Source organism: Beta vulgaris, chromosome 1 (genome assembly GCF_026745355.1).
Source record: "Beta vulgaris subsp. vulgaris cultivar EL10 chromosome 1, EL10.2, whole genome shotgun sequence".
Classification (NCBI taxonomy): domain Eukaryota; kingdom Viridiplantae; phylum Streptophyta; class Magnoliopsida; order Caryophyllales; family Amaranthaceae; genus Beta; species Beta vulgaris.
The window spans coordinates 53,349,879-53,377,033 of record NC_079202.1 but is presented as its reverse complement, the minus strand read 5'-3'; the positions used below and the strand labels follow the sequence as shown (position 1 = coordinate 53,377,033).

At 39.7% G+C, this 27,155-nt stretch overlaps 3 long non-coding RNA genes across 5 annotated transcripts; 1 reads left to right on the top strand and 2 right to left on the bottom strand.

Annotated features, from left to right (window-relative positions):
• Positions 1 to 1,165: 1,165 nt before the first annotated feature.
• LOC130591320 (uncharacterized) lies at positions 1,166 to 4,434 on the bottom strand. Its single transcript, XR_008969219.1, has 4 exons — positions 3,399 to 4,434; positions 3,273 to 3,306; positions 2,674 to 2,730; positions 1,166 to 1,433 (listed from the first exon to the last, which is right to left on the bottom strand). It is a non-coding gene; the product is annotated as an uncharacterized LOC130591320 (long non-coding RNA).
• A 4,797-nt stretch (positions 4,435 to 9,231) lies between these two features.
• On the bottom strand, positions 9,232 to 11,338 carry LOC130591321 (uncharacterized). Its single transcript, XR_008969220.1, has 3 exons — positions 11,321 to 11,338; positions 10,724 to 10,780; positions 9,232 to 9,483 (listed from the first exon to the last, which is right to left on the bottom strand). It is a non-coding gene; the product is annotated as an uncharacterized LOC130591321 (long non-coding RNA).
• A 1,665-nt stretch (positions 11,339 to 13,003) lies between these two features.
• Positions 13,004 to 25,875, top strand: LOC104905342 (uncharacterized). 3 transcript variants are annotated; one of them, XR_007272200.2, is made up of 5 exons: positions 13,004 to 13,571; positions 14,983 to 15,117; positions 15,490 to 15,569; positions 24,702 to 24,805; positions 24,888 to 25,874. It is a non-coding gene; the product is annotated as an uncharacterized LOC104905342 (long non-coding RNA). The 3 variants fall into 3 exon arrangements; XR_008969218.1 differs by having other exon boundaries at positions 24,702 to 25,875; XR_791726.3 differs by lacking the exons at positions 24,702 to 24,805; positions 24,888 to 25,874 and having other exon boundaries at positions 15,490 to 16,261.
• Positions 25,876 to 27,155: the final 1,280 nt, after the last annotated feature.

Below are 27,155 nucleotides of genomic sequence, written 5' to 3'. Positions count from 1 at the left end.
AATAATTTTTAAAAACTTTTTGAAACTACCTGTCGAGACAAATCAAACAACATTCGATGCGAAAATGTTTTTCTTAGATCAACGTAACATATAGTAAAATTACAATATTAAAGCAGACTAATCCAAATGAAGTAAAGTCTTACAATTTCCAACCAAACACCTACTTAAAATGAAAAGAACATACCCTAAACATGGGGTCTAAATCATTACACCTCTAAAAAAATTGTCTATAGAACATACCCTAAACATGGGTTTCTCCAACTTTCTCTCTCCTCCTTTTATACCTCCTGGTCTGGATTGCCATGCCCAACTCTTTGAACCGCCTTCACAATTTGGACCGTCATATAAAATTGGCCGAACTAATAATTCCAGTATGACTAACACAGAGTTCCAAGCAAAGTTTCATTTTGAGAAAATTGGTTTGGGCTTCTGCAGTTCTATGATATTCGTCCTTTTATCAAAAAATTTAGTTATATGCTAGTACTTATTATAGGTGGCAAATGGGTCGTTTAAGTTAGGTGACAGGTCAGTGCATGTCGGGGTTTGAGTTTGGCCTGGGCATATTTGAGGTCAAGACAATATTTGAATTAAATATATAATTACAAATAAAATATCTTAAGTCAAATACTTAATTACAAATTAATACTAACAAATAAGAAATAAATTTAAACAGAACTTTAAACTATCAAGATAAGATTGAAGGTTATTTTATATTATCAATACTATATTTGATGTCAATTCTTATTACTTTTGCAAATCTAACTAAAATTAACTAAATTCTTAATAAGTCTAAAATTGATTAACATGTTTTACGATTTCAAACGCATGGGGTAACAAATAGAAGATAATATTCACGTAAATAATAGAGTATTAAAGTATAGTTCACTCGTATCATAGTTGACAGTATAGTTTGCCGTTGATTCCATTCGGGACATTTCGAGTTGAGTCAGGTTCGGAACACTAATCAGGGTATGTCTCATCCGAATTCGAGTCCCTTGTCAATTTTATGTTGCCATTAGTGGGTCTCGGGTCAGGGTATTAAGGCTAACTCGATTCTGCCATGTTTAGTCCTTACTGTAACACCCCCACGACTCCTCCTTTTATAAACTAGGAGAAATTGCGGGAGTTGTTATGCCACGCATGATAATACGTAAGGCTAATCAGATAATACAGCGGAAGTCTTTTAAAATAAACTGGAAATACTTTAATACAATAGAAATAAGAAAGTATGTAAATGAATTACAAACTCCGAGACTATCCCATACTAGTCCCATATTCAAAAGTCAAACCTTGACCCCATTGGTCAAGTAAAGTCAAATATAAAATTCAAGATAACTTAAATAAGAAAGTACTCGTGTACTAAAACTCCCATCCGGATGCTTATGATTTCCATGCACATCAAGAACTTGTACCTGCAACTTCTTCTCTAAACTCTGCTCACCAAATGGATCATCACAGGGTTGTTGAGGAAAAACAACAACCAAAAGAAACAAAGAAACACATACATCAGCAACGCTGAGTACATAACACAACTAACTAATGCGAATAATAATGCATGAAATCCTCAATCACTTCGGCTTGCTCTTCTTACGACTCTACATGCGACAAGCATATAACTGAACTTACTAAATACTTTCTTTTATTATTATTTGGCAATGAACGGGCACCGTCCTCCTCTTGGAGTCATACGGGCTACTATTTCTTGTGTAAGAGATCCCACACCTCTTACTAAAGTTCCATGAACTTTAAATAACTTGACTCGAGAAATTTAGGCTTGTTAGTAATGAACGAGGGTGAGAGTGAGCCTCTAGACTCAACATCTCAGAGATAAAGAATACGAGTGACACCTAGTCCACTCAGAGATCTTGATAATTGGAATTCCATAAACTTGCTTGATAAAATAAAAGCATTAACATCGTCATGCTAAGCTATATGCAGGAGTATAGTTTTACACTAACTCCCCCCTTATGTTCAATACTCATGGGGGATCCATCCCAAGAGTTTTATTGCCAAAGCCCATTATGTGAGACACAATCACAATAATACATCTAGCAAATAAATTAATTTCTTATCTTTCTTTAACAAGTGAATGCAACAAACACCATAATTAACTCAATTCTAAATTTTTTGAGACCTTGCTCATCTTATTACTTTAATGACTCCATGAGTCCTTTTTCTTACTTTCTTAAGGATCCATGATCCAATCAATTGAGTCCTTGCTCAATGATTAAACTACTTGTGAGACCTTGCTCAATAACTTTAACTTATGAGACCTTGCTCAATAATATATATAACTTCAAATGAGACCATGCTCAATAAAATATATAACTTCTAATGAGACCATGCTCAATGAAATATATAACTTCAAATGAGACCATGCTCAATAAAATATATAACCTCAATTGAGACCATGCTCAATAAAATATTCTCAGGCAAGCCCTAGCTTCAAGAATAACTTTAATAACTTTAATCATGCTCAAAAGCAATTACCATCAATAACATGCCTTTCAAATATAGGAATAACTCAAAAGTTCCATTCCTAATCTCCTTTCTATGTTCTCAACTATACTCAAACAATTTCAAGGCATAAGCCTCTCCTTACTCCTCATTCATAATATATATATATATATATATCCTTGGAAACTACTAAAGTCAAGGTCAAAGTGTATGTACCTTGATTACACAAAAATCAACAGTCAAAGTTTGACTGGCTTTAATTATTCTTGAAACCTACCAACAATAAAGTACTATCAATTAGTACTTCCAACAACAATTCAAAGCTACTAATAAATAAAAATCAGCATTCTAAATATAATAATAAAGCTGATTTTTCCTTACAAATGCTTTAAAAAACTATTTTTAAAGTCCTAACTTGAAAACCTTTACTATTAGGCAAAACCCACTACAAACTAATACTTAAAACTTTATAAAAACTACTAATTTACTTAATAATTTACTGCTGTAAATTATTAAAATAATAATAACAATTTCTTTTTTTTTTTTTTTACAAGTGGTTCAAAAAAAACCACAAATCTCAAAAACACCACAACCACCGGCGCCACCACGCACCGCCTGCACCACCACCGACGCGGCAGTGGGTAGGGTGGTGCTTGTCGGCCCAGTCGTTGTCACCACTGTCATCCCGACAGTGGTCCCGTCGGAACTCGACGATCTCGCCGGCGAACCACCACCGTGGTGGCCGGAAATCGTGAACAAAGAGGAGAGAGAAAATAAGGAAGAAAACCCCAAAAAAAATTCAGAAAAATCATTACCTCTTTGCTTCCCTTTGATAATTGCAAGATCTTCCTATAAATTTCAAAAACAAAACTAGATTAGAAGCTAGAATTATTGAAGTTGAGGAAGAACAAAGGTTTGAGAGGAAAAAAAAACCCACTTACTCCTTTTTGACAAAATGGTGGCTAGTGAAGAAGATGGAAAAAGATGGGAAACTTTAGGTTTTCTCTTTTTATAGTGGTAGTCAATTTGGGTAAAAGACCAAAATGCCCTTACTCATCAAATTGCCAAAATACATTTGATGATAAATTTCCAAAATAATCTTCCTACTAATATTAATAAAATATTTCCTTGAAAATACTAAAATACTTCTTTGTGGAAATACTCAAATACTATTTTGGTAAAATGACCAAAAATACCCTTCTGCTCTTAAATACCGAAATTAAATAGCTTTAATAATTAAAAATGATTAAAACTATTTAATTAAATATCTTAAAAATATGGGGGATTACAGTCTACCCCCCTTAAAAGAAGTTTCGTCCCGAAACTTAAACAAAACCTCCTCTCTTATTAAACTTTCAACTTTGAAAACTTATGAGCATTACGCCCTAATATAATTGTTTCTTAAGAAGTAGCCAAATAATACGCTACTAAGTAAAACAAGTAGCCAAATAATACGCTACTGAATAAAACAAGTAGCCAAATAATACGCTACTTAATAAAACTTTTGCCTTGAATGTTCAGACTATGAAATGCTTACTTTGTTTGAAAAGTTTTCCTTGAAAACTCTAAAAATAGTGCACAAATGCAACAAATTCTTACTAATTTCTAGCAAAATGCGCGCACGCACTCTACCCCCTTAAAGGAGTTACGTCCCGGAACTCAACTCACCTAGTCGAAGAGCTCAGGATACTTCTTTCTCATCTCGTCTTCAGCCTCCCAGGTAGCCTCTTCGGTACGCTGGTTAGACCACAAAACCTTGAGTATCTTTATATCTTTATTTCTTGTACTCCTCACCTTAGAGTCCAAGATCTTTACTGGTCTCTCTTCAAAAGAAAGCGTCTCATCCACTTCTATAATCTCGGGATCTAATACGTGAGACTTATCGGGCACATATCTCTTTAGTTGGGATACATGGAACACATTATGCACCTTTCCCAAGTTATTTGGCAAATCTAAACGATAAGCCAATCTTCCAATTCTTTCAATGATCATACGGACCTATAAACTTCGGGCTAAGCTTTCCTTTTTGCCCAAAACGCATCACCCCTTTCATAGGTGACACCTTTAGTAAGACTTTCTCGCCTACTTGATATTCGCTATCTCTTCTATTCTGATCTGCATAGGCCTTTTGACGATCCTGGGCCGCCCTCATCTTCTCACGAATATATCTCACTTGATTTACGGTATCTTCAATCATTTGCGGTCCCAAAGTAACCGTCTCGCTAATATCGTTCCAGCACAATGGACTGCGACATTTTCGACCGTATAAGCTTCAAAAGGAGCCATCTTAATGCTAGAATGGTAGCTATTGTTATATGAGAATTCTATTAAAGCCAACATCTCATCCCAAGTCTTAGGGTAATCTAAGGCACACGCCCTCAACATATCCTCGAGAGTCTGAATGGTTCTTTCCGATTGACCATCAGTTGCTGGATGAAAAGCTGTACTCTTAAGCACATCGGTCCCAAAAGCTTTCTGTAATGCTCCCAAAAATGAGATAAGAATCTTGAATCTCTATCAGACACAATAGTGGAAGGAACTCCATGATGCCTCACCACTTGGTCCACATATACTTTACCACACTGTTCCATCGACCAATTGTCCTTCATTGGAACAAATTTTGCTACCTTAGTTAGCCTATCTACTATCACCCACACTTTGGTGAAACCTTTCGCTGTCTTGGGAAGACCTACAACGAAATCCATTGCTATGTCATCCCATTTCCACTCAGGCACTGGTAACGGTTGAATCGTCCCTTGAGGTCTCTTGTGTTCGCTCTTCACCTTCTGCAAGTCAAACACCTAGCAACAAATTCAGCTACTTCTCTTTCATATTGTTCCACCAGAACATTAGCTTCAAGTCCTTATATATTTATCCCCTCCAGGGTGGATAGAATAAGTCGTGTTGTGCCCTTCTTTCATCACTTTTTCTTTCAACTCGGTGCAACTTGACGGTATGCACCATCTTCCATTGAATGGACACTTCCATCATCATGGATACTAAACTCCTTTGTCTTTTTCTCCTGATCAGCTTCTTTATCTTCTCCATTTCCTCATTCCCTTCTTGAGCCTTTAAAATTTCTTCATTCAATTCTGACTGGATTGAAATGGCATTTAAGCATGCTTCCACTCCACTACTCCCAACAACTTCAATGTTGAGCTTCCTAAACTCGTCACACAACTTCTCTGGAAGTACCAAAGTACTTAAACTATGGCTAGACTTACGACTTAACGCGTCGGCAACGACGTTTGCCTTTCCTTCATGGTATAAGATCTCAATACATAGTCATTCACCAACTCTAACCATCTTCTCTGCTCATATTCAAATCTTTCTGAGTATACAAATACTTCAGACTCTTGTGATCTGTATACAACTTCACCTTCACTCCATATAAGTAGTGTCGCCAAATCTTCAAAGCAAACACTATTGCGGCTAATTCTAGATCATGGGTTGGGTAATTCACTTCGTACGGTTTCAATTGCCTAGAAGCGTAGGCTATAACCTTTCGATTTTGCATCAAACACACCCTAAACCATTTTTCGAAGCGTCACTATATACCTCCAACTCAGCATTTTCCTCTGTAACGTCAAAATTGGAGCTGTAGTCAACAACTCTTTAAGCTTCTTAAAGGCTTTCTCACACTCCTCGGTCCATATGAACTTCGTATCCTTCTTCATGAGACTAGTCATTGGTTTAGCTACCCTCGAAAATCCTTCACAAAACGTCTATAGTAGCCAGCTAGACCCAAGAAACTCCTTATATCAGTAACATTCCTAGGTTTAGGCCATTCGCTCACTGCGGTTATCTTCGACGGATCTACGGAAATTCCCTTCTTTGACACAATGTGGCCAAGAAATGCCACTTCTTCCATCCAAAATTCGCACTTCGAGAACTTTGCGTAAAGCTGATTCTCCCTAAGTGTAGACAATACTGACCTCAAGTGCTCTTCATGCTCCTCCTTGTTCTTCGAGTAGATAAGGATATCATCGATGAATACGACTACAAATTTGTCCAAATACTCTCGAAATACTCTATTCATAGGGTCCATAAACATCGCTGGTGCATTGGTTAAACCAAATGGCATCACGGTGAACTCATAGTGACCATACCTCGTCCTAAAGGCAGTCTTGGTATGTCCTTCTCCCAATCTGCAATTGGTGATACCCTGACCTCAAGTCTATCTTTGAAAATATTCCAGCTCCTCTTAATTGATCGAATAGGTCAGTCAATCCTCGGTAACGGATACTTATTCTTAATAGTCACCTTATTGAGATCTCTATAATCGATACATAGCCTCAAGCTTCCATCCTTCTTCTTTACGAATAAAACAGGCGCTCCCCATGGGGAATAACTAGGTCTAATGTACCCTTTCTCGAGTAATTCCTCTAGTTGCTTGTTTGAGCTCCTTCATCTCTGCTGGAGCCATTCTATAGGGTGCTTTTGATATAGGGGCAGTTCCAGGAACTAAGTCTATGGTGAATTCTAACTCCCTCTGAGGTGGCATTCCCGGTATATCTTCCGGAAATACGTCTGGAAACTCATTCACCACTTTCACATGCTCTATCTTAAGCTTCTCTTCTTCCAACCTCTGCACACTACACAAGAATAACGGAGCTCCCTTCTGCACTTGCTTCACCAAACTTAAGGCTGAAATGATCTTAATTCTACCTTCTTGTGGTTTAGTCTTGAAAGTCACCTTTTTCCCATTCTTATTCCTCAATCTCACTTTTTGTTCTCCACAAAGAATCTCGGCTTTATACTCCTTAAGCCAATCCATTCCTAAAATATCTCCAAGTCTTCCAATGGAAATCTATGAGGTTGGTTTCAAAGTCTACATCCCCAATTCTCACAAGGACGTTTTCATATACTCTTGAGCAAGTTACTACTCCCCAGATGGTAACATAATAGGAATTTCAACATCCTAGGGTTTTCTAAGCCATATTTTGAAACAACTAACTTTGAAACAAATGAACGTTCGGCTCCTGAATCAAATAAAGCTTTAACAAAAGTGGAATTAATAGAAACATTACCCGTAACTACGTCCTTAGCCGTCTCAGCTTCTCTAGCACTTATGACATTCAACCTTGCACTGCAGGCACACTAGGACCAGCTCCACTCAAAACGGTCTTGTTGTTCCCATTTTGCCTGTTCCCACCTTGATAGTTGTTGCCTCCTGACTGGTTTCGATTACCCTGACCAAACTGGTTTCCGCTCTTGCCCTTGTCGTCTTCAACTCAGGGTTCTTGGAGAAGCACTCATACTCTCGTGACCCAATTGTGGCAGTAGTTACACTCCACCAGCTTTCCTTCACAATCCTTTCCAGGATGATTGTATGGGCACCTCTTGCAGAAATACACGCGTTCGTCTCCTTTCTTTCCCTTATTAGAACCATTTCCACCCTTCTGTGGTTGATACTGGCCTCCATTCCTTTGGCCACTAGATTGTCCTCCTTGGTGAAAGTTATTTTGAGGCTTGAACTTCTTGTCGTTCCTCTGGAAATTCTGACTAGGATTCTCCTTCCTCTTATTGTTTGAGCTCTCAACTCCAGCTTGTTTCAAATAGGAACCTAAATGAGCAGCTCTATCATACACTTCCTCTAAGGTCCTGAAAGTTGAACCTCCTAGCCCAAGCTTCACCTCAAGACTAAGTCCAGTCTCGAACCTAATTGCCTTTCTTTCCTCAGTAGGTACTAACTCTGGAGCAAACTTCATCAATCCTACAAACTTCTCATAGTACTGCTCCACAGTCATGTCACCTTGCTTCAACTCATCAAACTCAGTGGCCTTTTGCCTCCTCAAGAAATTGGGATAAAATTTCTCCTTCATAGCTACTCCGAAAGCCTTCCAATCAAAGTCAGGCCTTGCCATTAACGTCTCCTTATGCTGCGACCACCAAAAGTCAGCTTCCTCCTTGAGGTAATATGCAGCTATAGCTACTTTCCTATTATCTGGACATTGGATAGCATCGAATAGCTTCTAAATCCCTAACCCAGTTCTCAAGCTTAACAGGATCACCCTTCCCATCATAAGAAGGCGGTTTACTATCACTAACCCTCTTAAACCAATCAACAGACTTCTTCTTCGAAGGACCTCTTCTAGCTAAATTCGTAGTCACTCGGACTAAATTCCTCAGTTGAGCATCAATTCTAGCTTTCTCTCGGCCATTGATCTGCCAAAGAAGAAAAATTTGACTCAAAAATCGCTTATTGACCCTCAATATAGGTCAAAAATACTAAGCAAATGCCACGCTGACATTTAATTCGCAATCTCCTTTCTAAGGAACTTTTATACTAACTCTCTTACTAGAGTAGTAGATTAAAGCAAAACTAGCACTACTGTAGTCATACTACACCTTTAGTCCAAACTGGACTCCATGCAAGTAGAAAATGCTAACCACGTTGCAATCAAACACTTAGTCACATAAAACACATCAAAAGTGCTACTAGAACTTAGAGCACTTACTAATCTAAGACACATAAAGACTTAGTGGCTAATGCGACGCAATGTACATATGCTCTAAGACACATAAAGACTTAGTGACTAATGCGACGCAATGTACATATGCATATGCAATTCCCTTCCCTTTTTGCAATTCGACTTTGAAATACTTTTAAGTTCGAAAACTTTTGTAAAATAAGGTAATATAAACCTTGGAGCTCTGGTAACCACTTTGTAACACCCCCACGACTCCTCCTTTTATAAACTAGGAGAAATTGCGGGATTGTTATGCCACGATGATAATACGTAAGGCTAATCAGATAATACAGCGGAAGTCTTTTAAAATAAACTGGAAATACTTTAATACAATAGAAATAAGAAAGTATGTAAATGAATTACAAACTCCGAGACTATCCCATACTAGTCCCATATTCAAAAGTCAAACCTTGACCCCATTGGTCAAGTAAAGTCAAATATAAAATTCAAGATAACTTAAATAAGAAAGTACTCGTGTACTAAAACTCCCATCCGGATGCTTATGATTTCCATGCACATCAAGAACTTGTACCTGCAACTTCTTCTCTAAACTCTGCTCACCAAATGGATCATCACAGGGTTGTTGAGGAAAAACAACAACCAAAAGAAACAAAGAAACACATACATCAGCAACGCTGAGTACATAACACAACTAACTAATGCGAATAATAATGCATGCAATCCTCAATCACTTCGGCTTGCTCTTCTTACGACTCTACATGCGACAAGCATATAACTGAACTTACTAAATACTTTCTTTTATTATTATTTGGCAATGAACGGGCACCGTCCTCCTCTTGGAGTCATACGGGCTACTATTTCTTGTGTAAGAGATCCCACACCTCTTACTAAAGTTCCATGAACTTTAAATAACTTGACTCGAGAAATTTAGCTTGTTAGTAATGAACGAGGTGAGAGTGAGCCTCTAGACTCAACATCTCAGAGATAAAGAATACGAGTGACACCTAGTCCACTCAGAGATCTTGATAATTGGAATTCCATAAACTTGCTTGATAAAATAAAAGCATTAACATCGTCATGCTAAGCTATATGCAGGAGTATAGTTTTACACTAACTCCCCCCTTATGTTCAATACTCATGGGGGATCCATCCCAAGAGTTTTATTGCCAAAGCCCATTATGTGAGACACAATCACAATAATACATCTAGCAAATAAATTAATTTCTTATCTTTCTTTAACAAGTGAATGCAACAAACACCATAATTAACTCAATTCTAAATTTTTTGAGACCTTGCTCATCTTATTACTTTAATGACTCCATGAGTCCTTTTTCTTACTTTCTTAAGGATCCATGATCCAATCAATTGAGTCCTTGCTCAATGATTAAACTACTTGTGAGACCTTGCTCAATAACTTTAACTTATGAGACCTTGCTCAATAATATATTAACTTCAAATGAGACCATGCTCAATAAATATATAACTTCTAATGAGACCATGCTCAATGAAATATATAACTTCAAATGAGACCATGCTCAATAAAATATATAACCTCAATTGAGACCATGCTCAATAAAATATTCTCAGGCAAGCCCTAGCTTCAAGAATAACTTTAATAACTTTAATCATGCTCAAAAGCAATTACCATCAATAACATGCCTTTCAAATATAGGAATAACTCAAAAGTTCCATTCCTAATCTCCTTTCTATGTTCTCAACATATACTCAAACAATTTCAAGGCATAAGCCTCTCCTTACTCCTCATGCTCAATAATATATATATATATATATATCCTTGGAAACTACTAAAGTCAAGGTCAAAGTGTATGTACCTTGATTACACAAAAATCAACAGTCAAAGTTTGACTGGCTTTAATTATTCTTGAAACCTACCAACAATAAAGTACTATCAATTAGTACTTCCAACAACAATTCAAAGCTACTAATAAATAAAAATCAGCATTCTAAATATAATAATAAAGCTGATTTTTCCTTACAAATGCTTTAAAAAACTATTTTTAAAGTCCTAACTTGAAAACCTTTACTATTAGGCAAAACCCACTACAAACTAATACTTAAAACTTTATAAAAACTACTAATTTACTTAATAATTTACTGCTGTAAATTATTAAAATAATAATAACAATTTCTTTTTTTTTTTTTACAAGTGGTTCAAAAAAAACCACAAATCTCAAAAACACCACAACCACCGGCGCCACCACGCACCGCCTGCACCACCACCGACGCGGCAGTGGGTAGGGTGGTGCTTGTCGGCCCAGTCGTTGTCACCACTGTCATCCCGACAGTGGTCCCGTCGGAACTCGACGATCTCGCCGGCGAACCACCACCGTGGTGGCCGGAAATCGTGAACAAAGAGGAGAGAGAAAATAAGGAAGAAAACCCCAAAAAAAATTCAGAAAAATCATTACCTCTTTGCTTCCCTTTGAGAATTGCAAGATCTTCCTATAATTTCAAAAACAAAACTAGATTAGAAGCTAGAATTATTGAAGTTGAGGAAGAACAAAGGTTTGAGAGGAAAAAAAACCCACTTACTCCTTTTTGACAAAATGGTGGCTAGTGAAGAAGATGGAAAAAGATGGGAAACTTTAGGTTTTCTCTTTTTATAGTGGTAGTCAATTTGGGTAAAAGACCAAAATGCCCTTACTCATCAAATTGCCAAAATACATTTGATGATAAATTTCCAAAATAATCTTCCTACTAATATTAATAAAATACTTCCTTGAAAATACTAAAATACTTCTTTGTGGAAATACTCAAATACTATTTTGGTAAAATGACCAAAATACCCTTCTGCTCTTAAATACCGAAATTAAATAGCTTTAATAATTAAAAATGATTAAAACTATTTAATTAAATATCTTAAAAATATGGGGGATTACACTTACCTAATACCCAATCCCTAAATATGATTAATAGGCCAGGTTCATGCTCAGGTCGATAAGAAACGCATCTAAAATCTTTCAACTTAGACCTAACTCATATAATTGATTTAAAATATTTGGACCTAAAAACTCAATATACATTTACAATATAGTTTTACAACTTGATTAAACAAAATTTGTCTTTCAAACTTATAACTTTAATCACCTAACTAAAACAAATCAGTATTGCAGCAAATTTTTTTAAAGAAACTTTGTTATTGCGACCTTATCTATGTCAGGTTTTAGAAGATTGTCTTATAATACATTCATCATAATTATATTCACATTAACTATAACTTCTTTTTAATTTGTTTTCAGCAGTTGATCATGGAAAAATGAATTTGTGTAAAGAATGAATCGAGGAAAAACTTATGACGGTATCAACTACCCGAAAGACCTCATGATAATCACTATGGATCCTCACCATCCATCAATGCATGACATTCTCCGCCTCATTGTTACTTTAGACGATGAAGATGTTATGTATTGTGAACCAATAGTGGGTTATTTATACAAGGGTGAGAAAAAACCGTCGAAAATCTAAAAATTATCTTCTTTATGTGACACATTAGGATTATTTAGCTACTATCTTCAAAGAAGCAATCACTATAAACAAATTGGAATATAACTGGGAATTCAAGTACTTGATAAAGCTTTTCCTTTAAAAAAAATAACTAAAAGAGCTAGCTCTATCTGAGTGATTATGTTGGCATTAAGTCATATAGCTTCTCATTTCGTTATGACTCGGCTTTTTTATAACGACTATTGGCATGCATATGTACCCCTTTCTTCTATTTTTCAGAGAAAAAGCATAGATTAATACTACTCTCTCTATTTCATTTTAATCTACACACTTACACTTTTCACACATGCCAATACAAAACTTTGAGGACATATATCTTTAGTTTTAATTTGTATTTGTAAAAATTATAAAAAGTACATATTAATAAAATACATGTTATGATGAATCTAACAAGATCCCACATGACTATATTTTCATTCGCGTATAAATCACAAATGATGGTCAAAGTGAAATTTGTGAATAGTGTAAACTATCAAAGTGTGCAAATTAAAATGAGACGGACGGAGTATTATTATAACAATGAAAAATTAATGATCTTACTAGCTCATCTCTATTATATATGACGATAGGAGTGGGATACCAAAATATATATAAAAAAGAGATATAACTATCTAATTAATTAAAAAAATAAAAAGATAAAAAGACACAACAAAATACTAGTACTACTCCTATTACATTTAAACAAAATCCTAAAACCAACAAAACAAAAAAATAATTCTCATTTCTCCCTCTGAGTTTCATCTTCTAGTTTGTAGAAGTCTGTAGACAGTAGACACCCTTACTTAATTATAACGGCTAGTTGTCTTCATCACAAACTAATCAAAGTATCTCCCAACAATGGAGATACAAAGTTCAATTTTTTTTTTAAAAATAAAATTCCTAGAGTTTCTCTCATTGATTGGATTCCCTCAGGTCTCAATTTGACCCGAAAACTCTTCAACAATGGCGTCGGAAAACCCTAAATCCCCAATTTCAACTTCAATGCCGACAAATCCTCGACAATCTCGACCTAGGGTTGGTGAAATCACTCTCTACGACGACCGAGCACCGATTTTCGTCCTCCACATTCGCGTTACGCTGACGAAAACAAGCATGATTTGCTCCGGTGTTGCCGAGAATATCCAGAAACGTGCATAATCATTATCTTCAATGGAGGTTAGTTCATGTGGTATCTGATTTATTATGTTCAATAATCGGGTTGAATTTTTAGTTGCGTTATGAGATTTTCAGAAATTATGTGTAACTAGATTTAACAAATAAATTATGGGTTCATAATCATCATGTGGAAAGCTGTTAATAAGTAGAAATATACCATTGGTTATATTATACATACATTATATGTTCATGTGGTATCTGATTTATTATGTTCAACAATCGGGTTGAATTTTTAGTTGCGTTATGAGATTTTAAGGAATTATGTGTAACTAGATTTAACAAATAAATTATGGGTTCATAATCATCATGTGGAAAGCTGCTAATAAGTAGAAATATACCATTGGTTAATAAGTATATAATAGGGTGTGATTTTTCTTGGTGAAACGTATTAGTATTTGGTGTTCTTTAGATGGATAAGTTATTAAGTTCCATTGAAATTAAGCATTGTGAAAGAAAGATGTGATGATTAATTTACTTTATCAGTGTTTTTAAGTACGGTTGGTTTACTGTTTATCTCTGTTTAAACATTGTTGGTTTAATGTCGTGATAAAGTGATTGATTAAGCATTTGAAATACCGGATGTTACTTAGTGGCTTCTCTGTTTCTATGGAATGACTGCAAGAGTTTGCAGGTTTACATATTATTACTTGATACATGTCCTGAACTGTCCATTAGCAATGTATCTTCTATATAATTCTATGCTCGTCATAGAATTAAAATCACTTCTAAGAACTTATGCATGCACTACTATTTGTTAGTTGCTTATACCTATGCGCCACGCCACCACCCGATCTCAACAAGAGAAGATTGGTAGATAAATGCACAGTTTTAAGTTAACCTACTATTTTCATCAATTAAATTGTTGTTAATAGGTTGCATGGTTTTCATCTGTGGGCATGTATGTGGCTTTGACACCCTGTGATGTTTTTTTTTTCTTCCTAAGTTGCTACATCGATAGAAGGTAAAGAAATCATATATCTGTGCAGATACAGGGTAAGGCATGTATTCTTTTAAATGACCAAGAGTTAAATTATTATATAGTTCTTCAAGTCTCAAGATATGGTATAGTTTGGGTCTTTGCCGTCATTTTTAGGCAATCTGGGACAAAGTGCTAGTAATATCATAACAATTGAATGCTTGTGTGTAGGATTTGCAATTGCTACTCTGTACTAACTGTGCTTCTCACAGATAACTTGATTGGTCTCTTCATAATTCATGAAAACAATGTTTATTCTACTATGATTCGTGGGGTTGGATGAAATAGTTATTGTACTATATTTTCCTTTTTTTTCACTCCATGTGCCTGTATTATGTTGCCATTCAATTGACAGTTAGAAATATTCAAAATTTTAGATATAATCACAAGTCTCTAGGGTCCAATTTTGACATATAGTTTGTCTTATTTTTTCAGATAAATGCTAACTTGAACTGAAGATGGTTTGAACTTGTATGATTCTGGACATCGATTTGAACATTTCCATCTTTTGCTGGTTCTCTTAAATCACTTCGCTATGCTTCTACAGCATTGTAAAGTCGAGCATTGCAGGTACTTCCTTGACTCTCTCGCAATATTATATGCCACCACTGTAGAATTTCTCAGCAATATTCAAATTTGTGGATGGTTCTAAATTGTAAAGTCGACTATTATATTCTCTTGCCAATGTTATTCTTGAATATTGGTATAATATTCTAGTAGGGCAGTGAGTTGCACCATGCAACACATTCAAAATGTTGCATGTCTGTTCTGTTCTATCTATCTTTTGTTGTGTTCTGTTCTATCTATCTATAAACTAACGAAATCATAAACTTCTCATTTCTTGGAATGCTGTTAGTTTAATGCAGCTTTCTAAACCTTGAACTCTGAGGAATTATGAATGTCTTCTACATAATTTCAAGACCTTCTGTATTTGGCTTGCAGTCATCCATCATTGCAGCTGCCTTACTCAAATGGAAGAATGGCCTGAGTGGCTTTTGGAGGTTCTCATTTCAAATTATGAGGTTCTATCTATCTTCAGTTCTGTTCTATCTATCTATCAACCAACGAAATCATATACTTCTCGTTTCTTGGAAGTCTAATTGTATGCCTTACTTGAGCATTTTTTAACCCACATTTCCAACTGTCGAATCTTGAGATCATTTTAGTCTTCTTTTAATTGCAAAAACAAGTTGTAAAAGCATGTTTTTCTATTTTTATTTTTTTTTTTGGATTGAAAAGTCAAGTTGAGTTAACGGTCAGATTAACTCACTAAAATTGTGAACTTAGGTCCTAAAGAATGAACAAAAATATGAGGTCCTTAAAAGTGAAATTAAAAATTCAAAACATTAATCCCTATTTATAAGCTTAACTCTACGTTTCAATACTTCAAACCAACTAATGTTATATAGAATACCGATTATGTAGCGGCGATGTAACGCCTATTGATGCTATAAATGCGAGTCACTATCGGATACACAATCACAAATGACTCAGAGCTGGTACTTTTTTTTTGATAGATAATGTAACCCCCATCTTCTCCTTATTATCATGTTGTGTAGTAAATAAGTGCAAGACATCGATTAGTAGGTCCGAGTTGGAAATCACAATCCATTATTTCTATAGAGAAGTTTATCCAGCTGCATATTGGTTAGTTAACTATTAAGTTTTATTGTATCCAAGGTTGGTTATTCATGAAGCAGCCCCTGACGTCGCCCATTTGTTGGTGGATATAAGTAGAGTCGTTTTGGCTAGGATTGTCCATGCTATAACAACTTAGTTCCTTGTATTTCTTGGAATGCTCTTAGTTTAATGCAACTTTCTAAACCTTGAACTCTTTAAGGATTTATGAACTATCTTCTACATTATGACAACCTTTAAAAGCATAAGTTTTTTTGACATCGAAAAATCGTACATTAATTTTTAAAAAAAGTACAACCTAATTTTAATACAACCCAAACTAAAACAAACAAACAAAAGTAAAGGAGCCTTACGAGCTCGTACATTTCACCTAAAACAGAAATAAGTAAAATCGATACAAAGTCGGGAGTCACTGCTGACTGCCTTTGATGTTGGATGTAATCCTCGTGTGGTTGATGGAAGTGGTGCACGAGCAATCCCGACGATCTATCATGATCATGTGAGGAGTCACGTTCCATTGTAGCTATTACTCTCAATTGACAGTATTTCAAGTGTCTCTAGGAAGTAGGAAAAACACCAATGAGTGGCGTGCTGAAACCCTCTAAATGCAACTGAAGTGCCGCCTGCAGATTTGAAAATTTAAAGGCAAAGACCATTAACATCAATGCTAAGCTAAAAAGAAATAGGGAAGGGAAGGAGAAGGGAGGGCGAAAGGGAGAGGAACGGAGGGAGAGGGGACAGAGGGAGGGGCAAGGAAGGGGAGAGGGAGAGGCAGGGAAGGGGACCAAAGGGAGGGGCAAGGAAAGGGAGTGAGGGAGAAACGAGAAGGGAGTGGAGGGGGGGGGGGGGGGGGGAAGGGGGAGCTAAGAGAAGGAGAGCGGGAGAGGACGAGGAGCAGAGGGGATAGGTGGGAGGGGAGCAGGAGCAGAGGGAACGAGGGGGATGGAAGCGAAGGGACGGAGGAGGGGGAGCCAGGGGAGAGCGGAGGAACAGAGGAGGGGGGAGCGGGGGCGGAGGGGGGAGGGGGGAGCGAGGAGGAGGGAGGAGCGGGGGGAGGGGGCGGAGGGAGGAGGGCCGGGGGGGGGGAGCGGAGGAACAGAGGAAGGGGAGCGGGGCGGGGGGGGAGCGAGGCGAGGGAGGAGCGGGCGGAGGGAGGAAGGAGCGAGGAGGAGAGGGGCGGAGGGAGGGGGAGCGGGGGCGGGAGCGGGGAGCGAGGAGGAGGGAGAAGCGGGGGAGGGGGAGGGGAAGGGGGCGGAGGGAGCGAGGGGAGCGGGGGAGCGAGGGGGAGGGGGAGCGAGGGGGGCGGGGGGAAGGGGGACGGGGAAGGGGGAGGGGGGAGCGAGGGAGGAGCGCGGGGGGGGCGGGGGGGAGGGGGCGGAGGGAGGGAGGAGCGGAGGGAGTGGGAAGGAGGGAGTGGGAAGGAGCGGGGAGCGGAAGGCGGAGGGAGGGAGCGACGAGGAGGGAGCAGCAAGGGGGTGCAGGAGCGGGGGAGAGAGGCGGAGTGGGGGAGTGGGGGACGGAGGGAGCGAGGTGGGAGCGGGGGGTAGAGGGGGAGCCAGGGGAGGGAACAGCGGGGCGAAAAGGGGGAGGGGGGAGCGCCGGGGCGAAAGGGGGAGGGGGAGGGAGCGGCGGGGGGTAGGGGGTAGGGGTAGGAGGGGGTAGGGGTAGGAGGGGGTTAGAGGGGTAGGACGGGGGCTAGAGGGGTAGGACGGGGGCTAGAGGTAGAGGGTAGGACGGGGGGTAGGGGTAGAGGGTAGGACGGGGGGTAGGGTAGAGGGGTAGGAGAGGGTAGAGGAGGGTAGAGGGTAGGACGGGGGTAGGGGTAGGACGGGGGGTAGGGTAGGACGGGGGCGGTAGGGGTGGAGGGTAGGACAGGGCTAGGAGTGGAGGGGTAGGACGGGGGTAGGGGTGGAGGGTAGGACGGGGGGGTAGGGGTAGAGGGGTAGGACGGGGGTAGGACGGGGGATAGGTGTAGAGGGGTAGGGGGGTAGGGTAGAGGGGTAGGACGGGGGGGTAGGACGGGGGATAGGTGTAGAGGGGTAGGGGGGTAGGGTAGAGGGGTAGGGGTATGAGGGGGGGGGGGTAGGGTAGAGAGGTAGGGGTATGAGGGGGGGGTAGGGGTAGAGGAGTAGACGGGGGGTAGGACAGGGGTAGGGTAGAGGGTAGGACAGGGGTAGGGGTAGAGGGTAGGACGGGGGTAGAGGGGTAGGGAGGGTAGGGTAGGAGGAGGGGTTGAGGGTAGGACGGGGGTAGGGGTAGAGGGGTAGGACGGGGGTAGGGTAGAGGGTAGGAGTAGAGGGGTAGACGGGGGTAGGGTAGAGGGTAGGACGGGGTAGGGTAGAGGGTAGGACGGGGGGTAGGGGTAGAGGGTAGGTCGGGGGTAGGGGTAGAGGGTAGGACGGGGTAGGGGTAGAGGTAGGACGGGGTAGGGTAGAGGGGTAGGGTAGGAGGGGGGTTGAAGGGTAGGACATAGGGTAGAGGGTAGGAGGGGTAGGGGTAGAGGGTAGGGGGGGGGGGGGGGGGTAGAGGGGTAGGAGGGGGTAGGGGGTAGGGCGGGTAGGGGTATAGGACGGGGGTAGGGGTAGAGGGTAGGACGGTGGGTAGGGGTAGAGGGGTAGGACGGGGGTAGGGGTAGAGGGTTAGAGGGGAGGTAGGGGTAGAGGGGTAGGAGGGGTAGGAGGGGCGGGGTGGAGGCGGGGGGTAGGGGTAGGAGCCCCGTCCTACCCCTACCCCCGTCCTACCCCTCACCCCTACCCCCCCTACCCCCGTCCTACCCCTCTACCCCCCTCCTACCCCTCTACCCCTCCCTCCTACCCCCGTCCTACCCTCTACCCCTCTACCCCTCCTACCCCCGTCCTCCTCCCTACCCCTCTACCCTACCCCTCCTACCCCCGCCTACCCTCCTACCCCTTACCCCTACCCCCCGTCCTCTACCCCTACCCCCCGTTCCTACCCCTCTACCCCTACCCCCCGTCCTACCCCTCTACCCCTACCCCCCATCCTACCCCCCTACGCCCCGTCCTACCCTCTACCCCTACCCCTCCTACCCCCGTCCTACCCTCCTACCCCTCTAACCCTAACCCCCCGTCCTACCCTCCTACCCCTCTAACCCTACCTCCCGTCCTACCCCCCTCCTACCCCTCTACCCCACCCCCCCATCCTACCCCCCTACCCCCGTCCTACCCTCCTACCCCTCTAACCCTACCCCCGTCCTACCCTCCTACCCCTCTAACCCTACCTCCCGTCCTACCCCCCCCCTACCCCTCTACCCTACCCCCCATCCTACCCCCTACCCCCGTCCTACCCTCCTACCCCTCTAACCCTACCCCCCGTCCTACCCTCCTACCCCTCTAACCCTACCTCCCGTCCTACCCCCCCTCCTACCCCTCTACCCCTACCCCCCGTCCTACCCCTCTACCCTACCCCCCCGTCCTACCCCTCTACCCCCTACCTCCGTCCTACCCCTCTACCCTACCCCTACCTCCTACCCCCCGTCCTACCCTCTCTACCCTACCCCTCTACCCCTACCCCCGTCCTACCCCTCTACCCACCCCCCCGTCCTACCCCTCTACCCCTACCCCCGTCCTACCCTCTACCCCTACCCCCCTCCTACCCCTCTTACCCCTACCCCCCTCCACCCCTACCCTCTACCTACCCCCGTCCTACCCCTCTACCCACCACCGTCCTACCCTTCTACCCTTACCCCCCGCCTACCCCTCTACCCCTACCCCCGTCCTACCCCCCGTCCTACCCCCCTCCTACCCCTCTACCCCTACCCCTCTACCCCTACCCCTACTCCCCTACCACCCCCCTCTTACCCTACCCCCGTCCTACTCCCCCGCTCCGCCCCCTCACCCGCCCCCCGTCCTACCCCTTGCTCCGCCCCCCACCCCCGCCCCCGTCCTACCCCTCCCTCCTACCCTACCCTCCCTCCTACCCCTACCCTTCCCCCCTACCCCCTCTACCCCTTCCTACCCCTACCCCCTTACCCTACCCCCTTACTCCTTTACCCATTTACCCCTACCCCCTTACCCCCTTACCCTCACCCTTCCTACCCCCTACCCCTACCCCTACCCCCTTACCTCTATCCCGTCCCCCACCCCCTTACCTCTATCCCCTACCCCCCTCCTACCCTCTTCTACCCACCCTCCTACCCCTAACCTCCTACTTACCCCTAACCCCCTACCTACCCTCCTAACAACCCGTCGTACTCTCTACCCCTTTCCCTAACCTCCTACCCCTACCCTTGCCCCTCGTACCCCTCCTTCCCCTACCCCTTGCCCCCCTACCCCTCTACCCCTAACACTTACCCCCTAACACCTACCCCTCCCCTCGTACTCCTACATTGTACCCCTTAACCTCTACCCCCTCCCCTACCCTCCTACCCCCTCTTACCTTACCCTTTTATTCCCTCCTACCCGCTCTTACTTCCTTACCCCTCTACCCCTACCCTACCCCATACCCTCCCCTACCTCCTACCTCCTTACCCTTCTACCCTCTACCTCCTACCCCTTTACCCTCTATTAAGTGCAAACTTCCTAACAAATTTGCAAGTTGAAAACCCAAAACTTCCAATTGATCCAAAAAATAACATACTCCTACCCCCTCTTACCCTACCCTTTTATTCCCTCCTACCCGCTCTTACTTCCTTACCCCTCTACCCCTACCCGCTCCTACCTCCTTACCCATCTACCCCATACCCTCCCCTACCTCCTACCTCCTTACCCTTTTACCCTCTACCTCCTACCCTTTTACCCTCTATTAAGTGCAAACTACCTAACAAATTTGTAAGTTGAAAACCCAAAACTTCCTTTGATCCAAAAAAGAACATATAAATCAAGTAGAAGAACATCATGACATCACTGTGAGGCTTTCTCTTCCTATATGTTTATGTGAACCATCTCAATTCAAGCATCAATGTTTTTACCTTACATATTGTTGACCAATAATCCATTCCCAAAACCTTGATGGTATACTGACTCTCATTATTATTTTCTTTATGACTTTGATGTTACTTTTTAGAGCCTAAACTTGCTAAGAATTGATGTTACCTAAATAGATCATTTGATCCTTTATCACTTACTTTGACCAACTACATTATCATGCTGTTTATAAACGTGTAAATGAGGTACTAGTGGAAAATAGGAGTTACCCCCAAATAAACGTAGACTCCTTAACATATTATAGACTAAAAGGCGTGAACATGGAGGCCAATACATAACCAACTCCTCCTAATAAACACAAGAAAATGTTGCCATAGGCACATAGCACTCTCAAATCCTGGCATCCTATATATACACCCATGGCTATATAATGGGTTTTCTGAAAAGGATAAATTTAGAATTTATCAAAATCAACCTTCTTTATGACCAAATTTGTCAGGATTGACACCACTAAAGAATTATGCATTTAAATCAAACTTGAGGATTTACTGGAACTTAAACCCCCTCACACCAAGCATAGCAATCAAATAAATTATCCATAATATTAGATTAAGGACAAGATTCTCCAAGAGTCTAAGATATTCAAAATAGGTCAGTAGACATTTGTATACAATTCGGCAAAGAGGATAATATACAACAATGGCACAACATAAAATGCGGTCGGTTGCATGAGCCAAAGTGGATTATATAGCTTAACTTAAAACAATTAACTGAAATGTTAAGCGTCAACTAATGAATGATATCTATCTTATTTACTAGAATGATCTGCAGGCCACAATACAGTTACTTTATACATTATCATCCCCTACCTTCATAAGCAATCTAACCATATAAACAACCTTTAAATTCACTTTCAATATTAAGTCATCAAAAGCAACATGAATATGCTAATAGATACTCCCTGCTTCTCATATTAAGTGATACACTTCACATTTTCGTGTGTCCCATGTCAATAAATACAATTCCTAAAATTTATATTATTTCTTTGTCTTCATGGGAACCCCAACAACAATAAAGTTGAGGCCATACATTCAACTAAATACACTCTTAAATGGTTTAATATTCATCAACTCATATTCCAGTCACCCATTTAGTAATAATACTTAACATAACAACACAAGAAAAACACACAATAACAGTATCAAGATGCAAATACTCACCGTCAACTCAATAGGAACCCCAGATTCACGAACCCCAGAAACCTTGGCAATTTCATCCGGCACTTTTTCTCTCTCCTCCATCTCCTACAATAATCAAAACCCACAAAAATTAACACCAACCCAGATTCAGAAATCGAGGAGAGAGAAAAGGGTGTTCTATAATATCGAGATCGTCCCTCAAAAGAGTGTCAAAGTCGTCGGAAACACGGTTAAGATCACCGGAGAGCAATAAAATGGCTTCCCATACCCAGAATTTGTAGCGCCCTTTACCGAAAAGACTCACATCGGAGGTGTCTTTCTTATTTGATGAGGTTGTGTTTGACGTTGTTGGTGAGAGAGAATCTTCAACCTTCATGTTATTATACTTTTATTTTCTGGGAATTTCTTTCTCAGTTGCAGTGGGAATTTGAATTGTTGTTTCGATTTTTTTTTCTTGGGTTGAATTACTTATTGTTGTGCAATTAGGGGAAGATGAAGTTGTACATATGAAACTTGAAAGCTTCTTTTCTGTAGAAAGAAAAAAAAATGGAAGGAATTCAAATGTGAGGGTTGCTTTATTGTAGAAGGCAAAAAGAAAGACAGATAGGTTCGCTGCTTCTCTCAAATAACATGTGTTGCCTTTCTTTTATACCAATGACATTAGTAGTAGTTATTTTTTAAAGTTACTACTTACTAGTTAATACCAATTAACATGTTTTGCCTCTCTTTTCTCCCATTTCATAAATTGTAAACTATTTTCTTGATCCGGGTGAATCCTCATGTAATTTTTAGGGATAGGTTTCTTTATTTTATGTGTGTTATATTTTATTTTTTTTGAAGGGAGTGTGTTATATTTTCATCTACTATTATTTCGATTATATTAGAACTTTATAATAATAAAGGTCTCAAAAATGTTATTATAAGTGTGTTTGCACTTTTTTAAAAGCAATATTCTGACCCTACACTTAAGCACAGGTTGTACAAAATATATTTTCGTTATACAAAGAAGAAAAACAACAAAGTTGTTGCTCACAAGAATTATGTCAAATAACTTGCTAAATAAGATGAAAGAGAATTCTAAAGAGAGAGAGAGGGATAAAATTCAAAATCCAATCCGAATTAGTAACTTGGATCGGATTCGAAATGTGTTTGGATTGAATTCGGATTGAGATCTTTTGAAAAATTGAATTTTCGAATCGGATTGGATTGAGGGTAATTGGATTAAAAAATCCAATATAACCTTTCCCTTAAAACCCTAACATCACTTTCAAAAATGTATCTGGATTGGGCTTACTTAACTGATTTTTTTTTTTCAAAAAGTCTAGTCCATAGCGTAATAGCCATAGCATTTCAACCTTTCCCTTAAAACCCTAACATCACTTAATTCCTCATTTCCTAACCTACTATGTTGTTATGTCAAAATTTTCCACCACCAAACTTGTGATTTTCTTTATAAAATTTCGTGACCACTTTAGAGAATAAAAACTAGTGAAGGAATTCACTTGTCTGTTTTACATTTGATTTATTTACAATTACCATTAGCATTATTTAGTATCGCCTACTTGCAAATCCATGTAATTAACAAGATCATTTAGAGAATTTTAATATATTTCAAAAGGCCATGTAGGCTACAAATCTCCAAATCTATATATCTTAGCAAGAGAGAGCACTGGCTCTGGGAAACTGCTTAAATCTAATAAGCAAAAGTAAATTTGAACAAACAAAAGAACACAAATCACAGTTTCAATCTTCTAGGCAAAAGGAACCTTACTTTGGCAACATCACCAGGAGAAAGAGCACCCTGTATATCCTGCTTGTTTGCAAATATCAACAAAGATGCTCCCGATAGCCTCTGCATGAGAACACACAGTTGCTCAGTAAATCCAGAAATCTCGGGGTTCTAATAGGCTACTTCGGACCAAAGATGACCAACTGAAATTTATCACCTCACAAAAAAAAAGCTACCATAATATACTTTTGCATTCCATAGGAGCAAAAACATTTCGGGTGTGCACCTCTGTTAGCCATTATCCCATTATGATATTAAAAGAAGAAAAGAGTTGTCTCAAAATCGAAGAAACATGCCTCCTGACACCTCTTGAAGAGTATAGTTCATAAATTACAAGAGAGCAGTCCTACTAGTTGGCAACCAAAGTAAGTATACAAGTATACATAATGGACAATATCAGAGATTAGAGGAAGTGAGAATTTTGATAATGATTTGTAGATAGGGTGTGATCATAATCCGAAATAATAGTAATTTTGGTATCCACATCTGGGATTTTTGCCTTTTGAGTTGCAAATGTGATTATGGATGTGATTACCCATCTTTCTGATTTTACTCTTGTAGTCGTTAGTTGCTCAGACTCATTGCAGATACAAATTTTTCAATGCTTATTGACCAACTTTGAATTCTGTACTTTTTCACTTGCAGGTGTTCATTTTCTGGGAGATGGGATAAAGAGAGCTTATGAGGGTCGAGTTTCAAAGCCTCCACAATATGGGTTCACCCATACAATTCTCTCCTTGGGCTCCTGAGTATGAAATGCTTCCCCTCTCCTCCTCACTCCAGTAGTCCAGTTCAGAAGCAATATGTTTTTTTTGTTATTCTCTGTGACAGGTTGATCTTTTCACTTTTCACTGCCACGCCAAAAAATATTCCAGCTGAAAGCTTTTATTGGCAAGAAGCCTCATCTCATTGAAGATGCCAATGACTTATTTCGACAACTTCAGCAAACCAAATTGATGCCTTTAGCAGATTCCATATCTTTATATACTACTCAAGAAAACCGGCGTTGGAAAGGGGTCTGTGTTCACTGTTGATTGGGGACCTTGATCAATGTAATGTCGGACATGGTTGGGCCTGGACAATGAAAATTCACCCTAGCTTCAGAGATCCATCAGTAGTGGAGTTTGTTCTGGAGAACTCAGGGGATTATGAGGATAATGATACACTCCCAGGACTTTGTAAACTGTTGGAAACCTGGCTCATGGAGGTGGTTTCCACCAGATTTAGGGAGACAAAAGGGGTTCAGTTCAGAGTTCAGACTTGGGGATTATTATGATGATCCTATTGTTCTGAAATATCTAGAGAGGCTAGAGGGCAAATAGTGAGGATTGGAGCTGGAGCTCATGCAGTAATCGATAATGTCACGACTAGTGTAATACAGGCACTGCAGAAAGTATTTCCTCCTAGCTCTGGAGTCTGGAGAAGAACGCATAACACGGCAAGAAGATGTTGCAGTTAATGGCTTTGGAAATGAGGATGTTACAATGGAGCTTGGCCGTGATAACACTTTAGATTATGTGAACTGAACCCCTTTTGTGATGGAAATGTCTTGTTCCAAGTCCGGCTGGAAGATCATTGAAGGTGCTGTCCTCCAATCTTAAGTTGCAACCAATCTGTAAATATTTCTCCATTATCTTTTTTCCACATTAGTTTGTTGGCCATACTTGATGATGTTATGTTAATTTTTATGCTAAACAACTTTGGGTCATTATCTTAATTAGCTTGTTGATGTAATGCAAGTAGTCGGATTCTTCGTACCAGTTGTGCCTTGCATAAATCCTGAAAAGTATTTTTGGCAAAACTCTTAGCCCAAAAAACTATTCTAAACAATTATGGTGCCTAAAATGTTTTTTTTCAATGTTCTATAACCCCGTCACATACGTTAGAATGTGGAAAAAATGAAGTTGAATTTTTCGTAGAATTAGTGCTCTACATTCAAGGTGAAAAGTTTTTTGCCCTTAACTTTTAGGGCATGTTCTCCCCAACTTATTTTCAGTTCAGTTCAGTTCAGCTCCAATCAGTTCAGTTCAGTTCAGTTCAGCTCAGCTCTAATAAGTTCAGGTCAGTTCAGCTCAGTTTAGTTCAGCTTCATTCTTTTGTAACCATTTTGTTAAATATTATTATTATGTTGGTATAATTTAATTACTAATTACTCTTATTATTATTATTATTATTATTATTATTATTATTATTATTATTATTATTATTGTTATTATTATTATTATTATTATTATTATTATTATTATTATTATTATTATTATTATTATTATGGTTTAGGTCAAAGCACAAATAAACCCACATTTTTTAGCCCATAAACCAATCAAATCACGTCAAGACGGTTTATGATGTAATTTTCGCGGTCCAACCCAATCATTATTTTTATTACTAAATATTATTATATTATTAAATCTAATTATTAAAATAGTAATATTAATTTACTTCTTAGATATTATTGTTATTATATATCATCATCAAGTATTAATATATTAATACAAATTATATAAAATAATTATTATTAATTATCATTATTATCATTAATTATTATTATTATTATTAATTTATGATTATTAATATTATTTATTTATAACTATCATTTAAAAATATCCAAAATACTATTATTATTACTTATCATTATAGTAACTATTTAATATTCATATTATTATTGTTTAAATATTATTTATATATGTATTACATTCAATTTAATTCAATTCAGTTCAGTTCAGTTTAGTTCAACTCCAATCAGTTCAATTCAGTTGTTTTATGCCGAAGAGAACATACCCTTATCTTGTAAAACATTTCTGATTGATTCTAGCGCCTAAAGTGGCAATTTTCTATGTTCAACATATTTCTCAAGTCCGAAAAGGAAAAAACGAAGTTGGATTTTTCGTACTAGTTGTGCCCTGCATATAATCCAAGACAAACAAATGTCATGTTGTTATATGTAATATCCCCCCTCCCCCCACACACAATCAAATGAGACATTAAGCATTAAAAATATTTGCTTCAAGACTCGCCCATGACCTCTCATTTGATATGATAATTTGATATGCTAATGCACTAACCAACTACACTACAATACTCATGTTGGTATTTGTGAGG